This window comes from Marmota marmota, unplaced genomic scaffold (assembly GCF_001458135.2).
Source record: "Marmota marmota marmota unplaced genomic scaffold, marMar, whole genome shotgun sequence".
In the NCBI taxonomy this organism is placed as follows: Eukaryota; Metazoa; Chordata; class Mammalia; order Rodentia; family Sciuridae; genus Marmota; species Marmota marmota.
In genome coordinates this window covers 23112286-23123159 of record NW_026000016.1, presented here as the reverse complement: position 1 = coordinate 23123159, position 10874 = coordinate 23112286, and positions in this window count along the sequence as shown.

Below are 10874 nucleotides of genomic sequence, written 5' to 3'. Positions count from 1 at the left end.
TCTACCTAATAAAGAACACCAGTAGAAATAAAACATTTCTATTCACATAGAAATGTATTTCTATTCACATAGAAATACAGCTCTGGGGCTGGGGTCATAGCTCAGTGGTAGAGCGCTTGCCTAGCATGTGTGGAGCAGAGGGTTTGATTCTCAGCACCGCATGTAAATAAATAAAAAGATCCATTGACAACTAAAAAAAGAAATAGAGCTCTGGTTAACATATGTTTATAACATCCAGCTCAACGGTCATGTTTAAATTTTTATTTCAAACATCTACGTAAGTGCAATAGGCAACACTTACTTCTCCCCATACACTTTTTCTTAATATTTAGTTGTTTAAAACTTTTTATTTATTAATTCATTCATACATAAATTAGAAAGCACTTGAATGGATAGATACTGCTATCTTTGGCTTCGATGGAGAAACTTAAAATTTGATTATGGTATGGGTACCTTAATGCCATAGTAATTGGAGAAAGAAATGAAGGAGCAGGATCTGTGTAATGTTGCTAATAATAACTAACATTTATGCACTTCTTCCCTCCAAAAGCTGCTGCTCCAAGTGCTTCCTGTATTGCAACTGATTGCACCTCACAACAGCTGTCTGAAGTAGGTATATTTTACAGTTGAGGAAACTTAGGAGGGACAGGGAGACTTCCTCAAGGTGGTCTGGTTTCAGAGCCTACACCCAAATGTACTACACTGCCTCTCAAACCAATTTGCAAAGTGCAGGGCTTCTCCAGGTGTGGTCTCCACTCAGCAGGTCAGCAGTACCTGGTAGCCCATTTCAAATGCAGATGTTCCTGGCCCGTTCCTGACCTACTAAACCTGAAGCCCCTGTTGGGGGGTGGGGAGAGCCATCTGAATTTTACTGAGCCCTGCAGAGGATTCTCATATAAGCAGGCTTGAGTTGGAGAGTTCAGGGCAGAGAAAGGTGAGGGTGATAGTAATGATCTTTCCTTCACTGTTTCCTATCTGGAACCTTCAACCATGTCTTTGATTTAAAGAAAGAACCACAAGAAAGCTGCTCCAGCAAGTTTGTACAGCACCAGAGTGTCTTCCCATAGGGCTGATAATACACTGAGCCTTACACTAAGGCTCCGGACCTGGTGGTCAGGTGAAAAGAAACCAGCAAACAGGTAGGTTTAGGGACCTCAGGGAAAGGGGATAGGTGCTGAGCATGCCCTCTCCCCTGTGGTCAGGGCACCCAGCTGCACCTTAGTATTAACTAAGCTTTGGCAAAGTCCACTTTCTTCAGCTTCATGAAACTAGTCTTTTGCCAACTGTAAAACAAATGCATTCTTTTAAAAATAATAATAATAATAATTTTTTAGATATAGATGGACACATACCTTTATTTTATTTATCTTTATGTGGTGATGAGGATCAAACTCAGTGCCTCACACATGCTAGGCTAGTACTGTATCACTGAACCACAACCCCAGCCCTAAACTGCAACCCCAGCCCTGAACTAATATATTAAAGTGTCAAACGATGGTCATTTACTTTTTATTTAAAAGATACTAACTTAAAATAAAGGATAAGAAGGTTTAAACCAGATCAGGACACTGAGAATCAGAAGGGTCCCCCAAGGAGTCCTTGACAAAGCCACACTTCAAACCAAGATCTTCCTGACTCCAAAGCATATTTTCCCACCATATGTTCTAGAGTAGGTACCTGCATTAGTAGAAGGTCAAATGCACAACCTTGATTTACATCCTTCCTGCAGGCTGGAAAGAGGAGTAGAATTCAGCACCTGCAGGAAAAAATTCAGTGTACCACAGTAGAATTCAGTTCTGCAGGGGAAAAAAAAAAATCAGACTGTGACACAACACAGGAGAGACGTTCAAAAACTCCTGCTCTCATGGATGTTTGGCAGGCTTAGCTCCCTCTGTTGCTTTCCATGCCTGTTATCTTTCCTACCCACTCTACCCTCCAACTCTCCAAAATTCCTGGTGGCTCCATAGACATGCCTTTTCTTTCCTATTGCTTGGAATGTCTCCTCCTCATTCCAAGAGTGGCCCATTTCCAGTAAAACATGTTCGTGTCACTGCATCCCCACTGGGCATCCACACTCCGGAGGGCAAGAAGCATATTTTATGTTTTTTTTGTTTTGTTTTGTTTTGTTTTTACTTTTTTGTATGTGTCCCTATTAAATTCATAAATGTTAGTTTAATTATGCAAACTTGTCTTTTTTATTATTATTATTTTAGTTGTAGATGGGCACAATATCTTTATTTATTTTTATATGGTGCTGAGGATCGAACTCAGTGCCTCACACATGCAAGGCAAACGCTCTACCACTCAGCCCCAGCCCCAGACCAACCTTGTCTTTTATGTTCTCCTAAAAACCAGACTAGTAACTGTGTCCCTTTCAGTCTAGTTACTGAGTTTCCACAGGCTGGATTAAGGAAAGAAGCAAAAAAGCTTTCCCAGCACCAACTGTTCCCATCAACTGAAACACCTTTCTGTCTCAGGTGTCTCTCTCACCCCGGCCACTGGCCCTGCTGCATGGAGGTGGGGATGCTACCTGCCTACCTCTGCTCTCCTAAATATCCTTCTCTTCAGCTTGGTTTTTATCTCTGCACCTAATCTCTCTTAATCCAGTAAATTTAATTAAATGTTTCCTTTTAGATTTACTGTGTCTTTCAAGGTAGAGTTTAGACCCTGAACACAGGCACCTGATTTGTCTGGGTAGAGTTGTTAAACTGTGAATCCCCACGGGCAGCCTTCCACCCTGACCTTCTACCCATTCTGCACTTAGAGACAGGGGGGTGGGCGCTCCTTTATGGAATGTAACATATAATTACCATGCTGATTTACTTCTGGTTGAAGATAAGACTCCTTAGATGTTTCTTCTGCTGTTTCTCCAACTGTATCACTAAAGCTGCACCCTACCCTTTAGGAGAAGGGCAAAATGACCATAGTTTGCATCAGATGGAAAGGGGAAGGAGAGGAGAGGAGACTGACATCTGATGAGGCCTGCTGTGTTTTGCATTTCTTATCTCAACTCTATGATTGAGGTATTATCCCCACTTCTAAGATAAGAAAACTGAGATTTAAAGAAATCAACAAATTTGCACAAGGTTACACCCAGCAAATAAATTCTAAGCCAGGATCTAAGGAATCTAAGGATTCCAAAATGGATGCTTTTTCCACTGTTGGGCCCATCTTCTCTATCCCCGCCACCAGGAGTCACACAATGATCCCACTGTCCTGGAGAACTCTCAGGCCGATCAGAATATAGCTCAAGGAGGTTGAGTCTACATTTAGGGGCAAAGAACACTCATCCCTGCTCTTATGAGAACATGGTGTATGTGAACTCGCCCGGTCACTCACTCCTTGATCCCTTCCTCCATGACTCAATTCTGGTACCTTATTCTGGATCCCGTGGTATTGCCTGTATGTCTTCCTTTCCAGGAACTGTCTAAGAATATTCACTTTTAGGTAACAAAGGCAGGATCACCTAATCTTTGTACTATTCTTAGTACAGTATCTAATGCAATTAGAAATGTTTAAAACATGTTTGAGCGTGATGACAAAATATTTGAGATGATATTTAAAATCAGATTTGCATAATTATTCTTCATTCATATTTCTTCATTTTACTTTAGCAAAAGCATCCTGATGGTACAATGTAAAACTTATTTGGAGCATAGGAGTGTATTGAATTGAATTGAATATTCACATCATACATGCTATAGTTTGGATAAGTGTCCTCCAAAGGTCCATGTGTTAAAGGCGGGGTGCTGGTGAGAGGTGGTGGACCTTTAAGAGGTGAGGCCTAGTGGGAGGTTTTAGTTCATTGCACTGTGACCATGAAAAGGGTAGTGGGACCACTATCTTCCTCTTCTTCTCCTTCATATCCCTATCATGAGTGAACAGCTTTGTTCCACCATGTGCTCCCACCATGATGTGAAGACTCACCACAGGCCCAAAACAGCACCAACCAACCATGAACTAAAACCTCCAAAACTATGAGCCAAATAAAACCTTTCCTCTTAATAAGTTGATTTATTTCAGGTATTTGTTACAATAATGAAAATCTAACTCAACACACCCTATAAAAATGACTAGAAATATATATATCAATGTTATATTTTTTAAACAGATGAAATAAAACTGCAACATAAATTTATTTGAAAGTTGTACAGAGTTGGCCTGATGCTACTTAACAACTCTAAATATTACTTGGCATGAGTATTTTAGCCAGAACAAAATTGCATATTTATACTAAGTTCTCTAAGATAGTCTTGCTTGCTTTTTTCCCCCTTTTTAATATTTAGTTTTTAGTTGGACACAAATCTTTATTTTATTAATTTATTTTTATGTGGTGCTGAGGATTGAACCCAGGGCCTCGCACGTGCTAGGCAAACACTCTACCGCTGAGCACAACCCCAGCCCCAGCTTGCTTGCTTTTGATTTAGAAGGCTACGAATTCCATTGGTCCCACTACTGTGAAAAGCAAGTAATGTTACTCTGAATTGGGAATTCTCTTCAAGGTAATTCATCTTGTCAAACAAAATTCCATTTTCAGGTCTACTTTAAGTTTACTTGACTAAACAGGAATGGTTTTGACATACTTGGATGTCTAAAACAATACTGTTTCCCTGTGTAATATATGGAAATTTTATCTTGGACCATCCAAGAAGATACAATCTTGAAAGTACCAAGAGTTCAAACCTATGTCAGTTTTCCTATAGCATGAACCTACAAAATAACCTTATCATAACATACCTCAAAATGTCTGGGTTTATTTGTTATTGTTATTGTTTTGTACCAGGGATTGAACCCAGGAGTGCTTAACCACTGAACCTCATCCCAGCTCTTTTTTTATTTTTTATTTTTTGAGACAGGGTCTCACTTAGTTGCTTAGGGCCTGGCTAAGTTGCTGAGGATGGTTTTGAATTTGCAATCCTCCTGCCTCAGCGTCCTGAAAAGTGTCATTTCTACAAGCATAGAGTTCCTCCCTTTATTTAAATATTTATTTATTTATTTTGGTTACCAGGGATTGAACTCAGGAGCAATCAACCAATGAGTCACATCCCCAGTCCTATTTTGTATATTATTAGAGACAGCATCTCAGTGATTTGCTTAGTGCCGTGCTTTTGCTCAATCTGGCTTTGAATTCTTGATCCTCCTGCCTTAGCCTCCTGAATGGCTGGGATTACAGGCATGTGCCACCATGCACAGCACTCCTCCTTTTTAAAAAATGTCCATTTCATATATATATATATATATATATATATATAATGATGTTCTCTGTGTTTATTTCCCTGGCCCTAAAGATAATTCCTTTTGTTTGTTTGTGTAAGTCAAGGGTACACAGCGAGTGCTGGGACCATGGGAAAAATTGTGAGTTTTGCATCTTTGCTAGTCTTGTCTGGAGGGGGCTCCTGCCATTGACCAAGGCAGCTACTAGGATTAGCTTTTCATTGCTGTGACCAAATTATGCCAGACAAGAACAACTTGGAGGAGGAAAGATTTAGTTTGGCTCCTAGTTTCAGAAGTTTCAGTCTGTGATTGGCCAGCTCCATTGCTTTGGGCCTGAAGTGAGGCAGACATCACTTCGTGGAAGGGATGGAAGGGGTGGAAGGGAATGGCCGAGGAGAACTGCTCAGCTCATAGCAGCCAGGGAACAGAGAGGAGGTAGGTGAAGGGACCAGGGATAAGACATAATCCCCAACAGTCACCCCCAGGGACCTGCTTCTTCCAACCATGCTCCTACCTTTAGTTTCCCCCACATCGTAGTTGCCCATTCAGCTATCAATGAATTAATCAACTGATGAGGTCAGGACCTTCAGCCCCACCTCTAAACTTTGCTTCACTGGGGACCAAGCCTGCAAAACACAAGTCTTATAGGGATAATTCATATAGAAACCATACCCATCCTTAAGCACACTTTTTCTTCCCATATGCCTACTGGACAATGTATAAGCTTATAGAATAATCCTCCAGCACTAACCATTAATTTAATAGGGTATAGCTCCCTTCTTAAGTTTTCAACTCATGAAGTCAAATCAAGAATCCCTCTTAATAACAAATCTTCTTTATGATATTTAAAAGGGCAACATAAATTCTTGTCAGTTACTTTCAAAATATACCGCTCATTAATAACTACTTAGTAATATACTTAAATATTACTAACAAAGATTCTCTACTTGATCAAACTTCAGCCAGGCTCCCCTGAGCCCTCTTCTTGAATAGGCCTCAACCTCAGCCTATGAAGACATAAGCATTTATATAGTTTTCAGTAGAACAAGTCTACACCCTTAGAATGATCCTATGTGCCCTTAAATTGGCTGCCTGAGAAAGGTCAAGGCTGTCAAAAGAATTTGCTGTTTGTTCCAACCTCTGTGGGAGGGGAAAAGCCTAACTTCCCCAGACACGGGTCAATAGCAAATTTCCAAATTATTAATAATATTTGCTTCCCTGACTTTTCTGAGTGCTCCCTATTCCCTCATTCTCCCTTTAAATGACCAGGTGACCTCTGCACAAGCTGAAGTTCAGTTCATACAGGATTCTCTTCTCTATTGCAATAGTATCTCAATATCTCTATTGCAATATTACTGATTAAAATCCATCCTTACCACTTTTAACTTGTTTTTGGCTTTATCTTTGATACCACCACTCTTCACTTAATAAAAAAGATAAATAAAAATTATCATTTCAAATGTTTTTAAATCAATTCAGTTATATCATATATGCTACGTTGAACCACACAGAATGCCCCTGGAAAACAAGAGTTAAGATGAGCACATCAGGACTGGGGTTATAGCTCAGTGGTAGAGCGTTCCCCTCACACGGGCAAGGCCCGGGGTTCGATCCTCAGCACCACATAAAAACAAATAAATAATTAAAGATACAACATCAAAAAAAAATTTTTTTTTAAATAGATGAGCACATTACATTAAGAATTCCTTCTCAAAGACCAAATGGTATTTGTGTCATGCATCTTTTCAGTACAACACAAAATAGCTTCATATGTAGCATAGCTCCAAATTTTGCTCATTTCCTTAAGCTGATGCTAAGGCCAAGAGAAATAACAGCAAATAAGTGAAGAACTCTTGCAATTTCCTAAGGAAATTGTGGCTTGAGGATAGCTTAAATATAAAATATTAACAAGGGTCGATTAATGTAGAAGCAAGCTATTATCTACAGTTACTTTTATCTCTGCATAATTCAAAGTGGAGGGAGAAAACAATCAACCTTCAAAATGTTTTCTTTTCCATGGATTGTCCTTTGTAGAGCAACAAAACATTTTTTCTTATGGTGAATGTGTTCACAACTGCAAGCGAAGCTATAGTTAACCCACTTGGGTTTACGAGGAGGAAAGAGAAGTTTTAAACCATGGTCACTGTACAGTTTGGAGGGGCACATATTTTGGACACATCAATAATCAAGCTACAGTGCTACCTCTTCCTTTGAAATGCATACAGAAAAAGGACAACCAAGTCAAAACAGTTGTGTGTGTGTGTGTTGGGGGTTGAAATCAGGGCACTGGACCACTGCACAACATCCCCAGCCCTATTTAATATTTTATTTAGAGACAGGGTTTCACCGAGTTGCTTAGTGCCCCACTTTTGCTGAGGCTGGCTTTGAACTCGTGATCCTCCTGTCTCAGCCTCCTGAGCTACTGGGATTACAGGCATATGCCCCTGTACCCCGCGAGAACAGTTTTCTTTCAATTCCTAAAACACATGAGTGAAGAGCTGTAGAGAAACTGACTGGCAGAAAGGACAGAATAATGGGAAAAATGTGGACTTTGGAGTCAGGAACACCTGCATTTGAATCCTGGCTTCTCCACCTACCCTTGGTACTTAGGCAAGACGCTTAAATTTTATTTTCAGATCATTTCCCTATAAGGTGGAAAATTTAAGCCCATTATGAGGTTTAGATTTAAAAGCGGTCAACACATAGTTCTGTTTCATTGATTTAGTAATACATTTATTTAGCAAATGTATACTGAACTCTTCCAGGGTAAGAAGTTTTAGAACAAATTCTAGGATTGCCTGGAATTTTTATGTTCATTAAAATGAGGAATAGGCTGATAAGGGGGAAAATGAAGCACACTGCTTTTGAGGAATTATTTAGACAAGACTTTTCAACAAGGATCCACATAGCTATAGTACAATCAGATGTCTGGAAAAATTGGCGGAGCCAGCTGGCTGGTGTTTATAACATGGCGGGCAGGAGACTGTGTCCCAGTTCCCGGGATTAACACTTGAGATTGGAAAAGCACTGTCGTATTACTGATCCTAGTGGCACTGGACTGAATATAACTGAGTTCTCTGACATCCCCAAATTGGGGGAAAAAAGGTCTTTCCTACTGTCTGGAAAAATCTTAGAATCTGAAATTAATCCCCGACACATATGTTATTGCCTGGGCCATGTGTGATTGTAAAATGCAACAGAACCTTGGTAGGAAGTCCTTCAAATCACTTGAACAAGTTTTGTGCCCCCACTGTATACAACAGGGCCTCCCTTGGCCCTGCTTTTTAAATCCATTTTACATTAGTGCTCACAGAATATGTACATGGCCTATTGGACCTCACCCCCAAGTCCGAATCCTCTGAGGTGCCATCCCAGGCTACCACCTGAGGCTCTATGAGGAAGCCACTGGCTTCAGATCAAGAGGGGAGGGCAGTGTGCCAGGTTTGGCCCTCAGATCCTGCAGCTCACCTGTAACTTCACCTGTGCCCATGTTGAAATGATCTTGCTTTGTCTTGCCAGGGGCTCTGGAGCATTTTATGACAAGTTTTTGCTCCCTGTTGCTAAGATTTGAGTCATTTTTAAATGTTTGCTCTTTTTGCCCTTATGCCAAACACCCTTGGAAACTGAATCAGGGCATTATTAATGAATGACGTCCCTGAGCTCCCTCTGCTGGCTCTGCATCAGCCACCTGCAGCAGGTCATAATGCTTATATTTCTCTGAAGAAAGAGCCATTTATCATCGACAAATGAAGATGGTGAAGAAGAAGAAAAGCAACCAAGAGCAGAGGGTTCTGAAAGGGTAGCTGGATGGCAGAGGATGTTCCTGGGCAGAGATTATGGGGCCTGGGTCTGGGTTCTCTGCCCTTCCTTCAATGGCAGTTGGCACACAGCTCGGCCCTCCCCAGAACCTCATTGCTGTGGCAGATGAAACAGAAAGCAAAGGACTAGAACCCTTTCCATTTGATCTGCACCTGGAGAAGTTCAGAGAGAATAAAACAATATCTGAACCCCCCTCCCACCCCCAGTTTCTAAACAGGAAGGGGAAAAAGAAAAAAAAAAGTTTTGCCTCACATGAGAATCACCCCAGGCAGAGAGGGACCAAGAGCCACCTCCCAGCATTATCCTTAATCTCTGGGGATCTGGAAGGGCCCAGGGAAGACATGCCACTGGGCACCTGCAGGGAGGCCCTGCCTGGCACTGTAGAGCCCTCAGAGGCCTGGGCAGCGGAAGGACGTCTTGGCTAAGGAAGGCATGGGTTGTAAATCCTCTCCCAACTGGTGTCACCACACATCTGCATGCCTGTCCTGCTGGCCTCTCAGTCCAAACTTAATGCAGCAGTATTTCCTCACTTTACTGGTCTGTCTGTCCTTATCATGGTCTAAGCCAATGAAGCGGTTGCTGGATAGATCAAACAATAATACAAGGTAGAACAAAAGAGGGTGAGAAAGGCAAAGGGCAGGGGAAGACACACCACCCTAGAGGGACGGGTGTTTTTTGTGGACACACAGACATGCTTAGTGAGTTACATGACTATCATGTCATGTCTACCCACGGGACTGCCCAGTGGCACTGGCATGCTATGACCACGCAGCAGGTGGGGGTGATAGAGGGTGGGTTGAGGGGAGGGCACTCCTGGGAAGCCGAGGTGTTAGCCAGGCCACCCCTCAGAAGTGTGTGGTGTTCAAGGGTGAGTGTAGGGTTGTATATCCAGCATGACTATTTAGGAAGGATGTAATGAAGAGGAGAGGGGGAAACAGAACATAGGGAGAATTAGGCTAATTCTTGATCCCACCCACTGGGTCACACATGGGCGCGGTCATGCTGAACCATGGATGTGCCTCAGTGTAGGGGCTGCCCAGAGGCAGACTGTTATCTAACACTTACTAAAATGCCACTGAGAGTCCTTATTCTACATGCAATCATTCTATTAATCCTTCCAACACTCCAGTAGTGAGGGTATTAGATCCCATTGTGTAATTGAAGAAACTGAGTAAATAACTCTGCCCTGGTTGATGAGGGAGTAGATAGTGGAGATGGGAAGAGAGACCAAGGACACATCATCAGAGCCCGCGGTGCTGGATGTAGGACAGAAAAAGAGAAGCTAGCCAAGAACAGCTGAAATCCCACTTTGGTTGAAAAGCCTTGTCTATGGTGGGAAGTGTCTGTCGCGCCCCTGAGAGCCCCCAGTCATATTCTCAGTGGTATGGGTGGCTTCCTGTGGCTGCTGACTCAAAACTGTAAGCACTAAGTGAGCAACGCTTGTCAAATGTGACTTCCGTGTCCTCCTTGATGTCAACTAGGGGCTGTGCACATGGTGTATTGAATACACACAGGAGTGACCTTTGCCCATCTGACCTTTCAAGACCTTTCTGTACTCTTTGTGATTAAATAATAATAATAATAATAATGATTTAAAAATTTAAAAACAAAAAACAAAAAACCAGCCTCTCTGGGGCTAGCTGACTCTACAGAAACCCCAAATTCTTAGGACCTTGCATCTATCCAAAGTTCTTTTTCTTAGCAGCTCCTCTTGGAACTTTGGCTATACCACTTAGAGAATAAAGCACAACAGATAACACATCCTTGTTGCCATGCATAAATGTACAGTGAATTCTGTGTGTGTGTGTGTGTGTGTGTGTGTGTGTGTGTGTGTGTGTGTG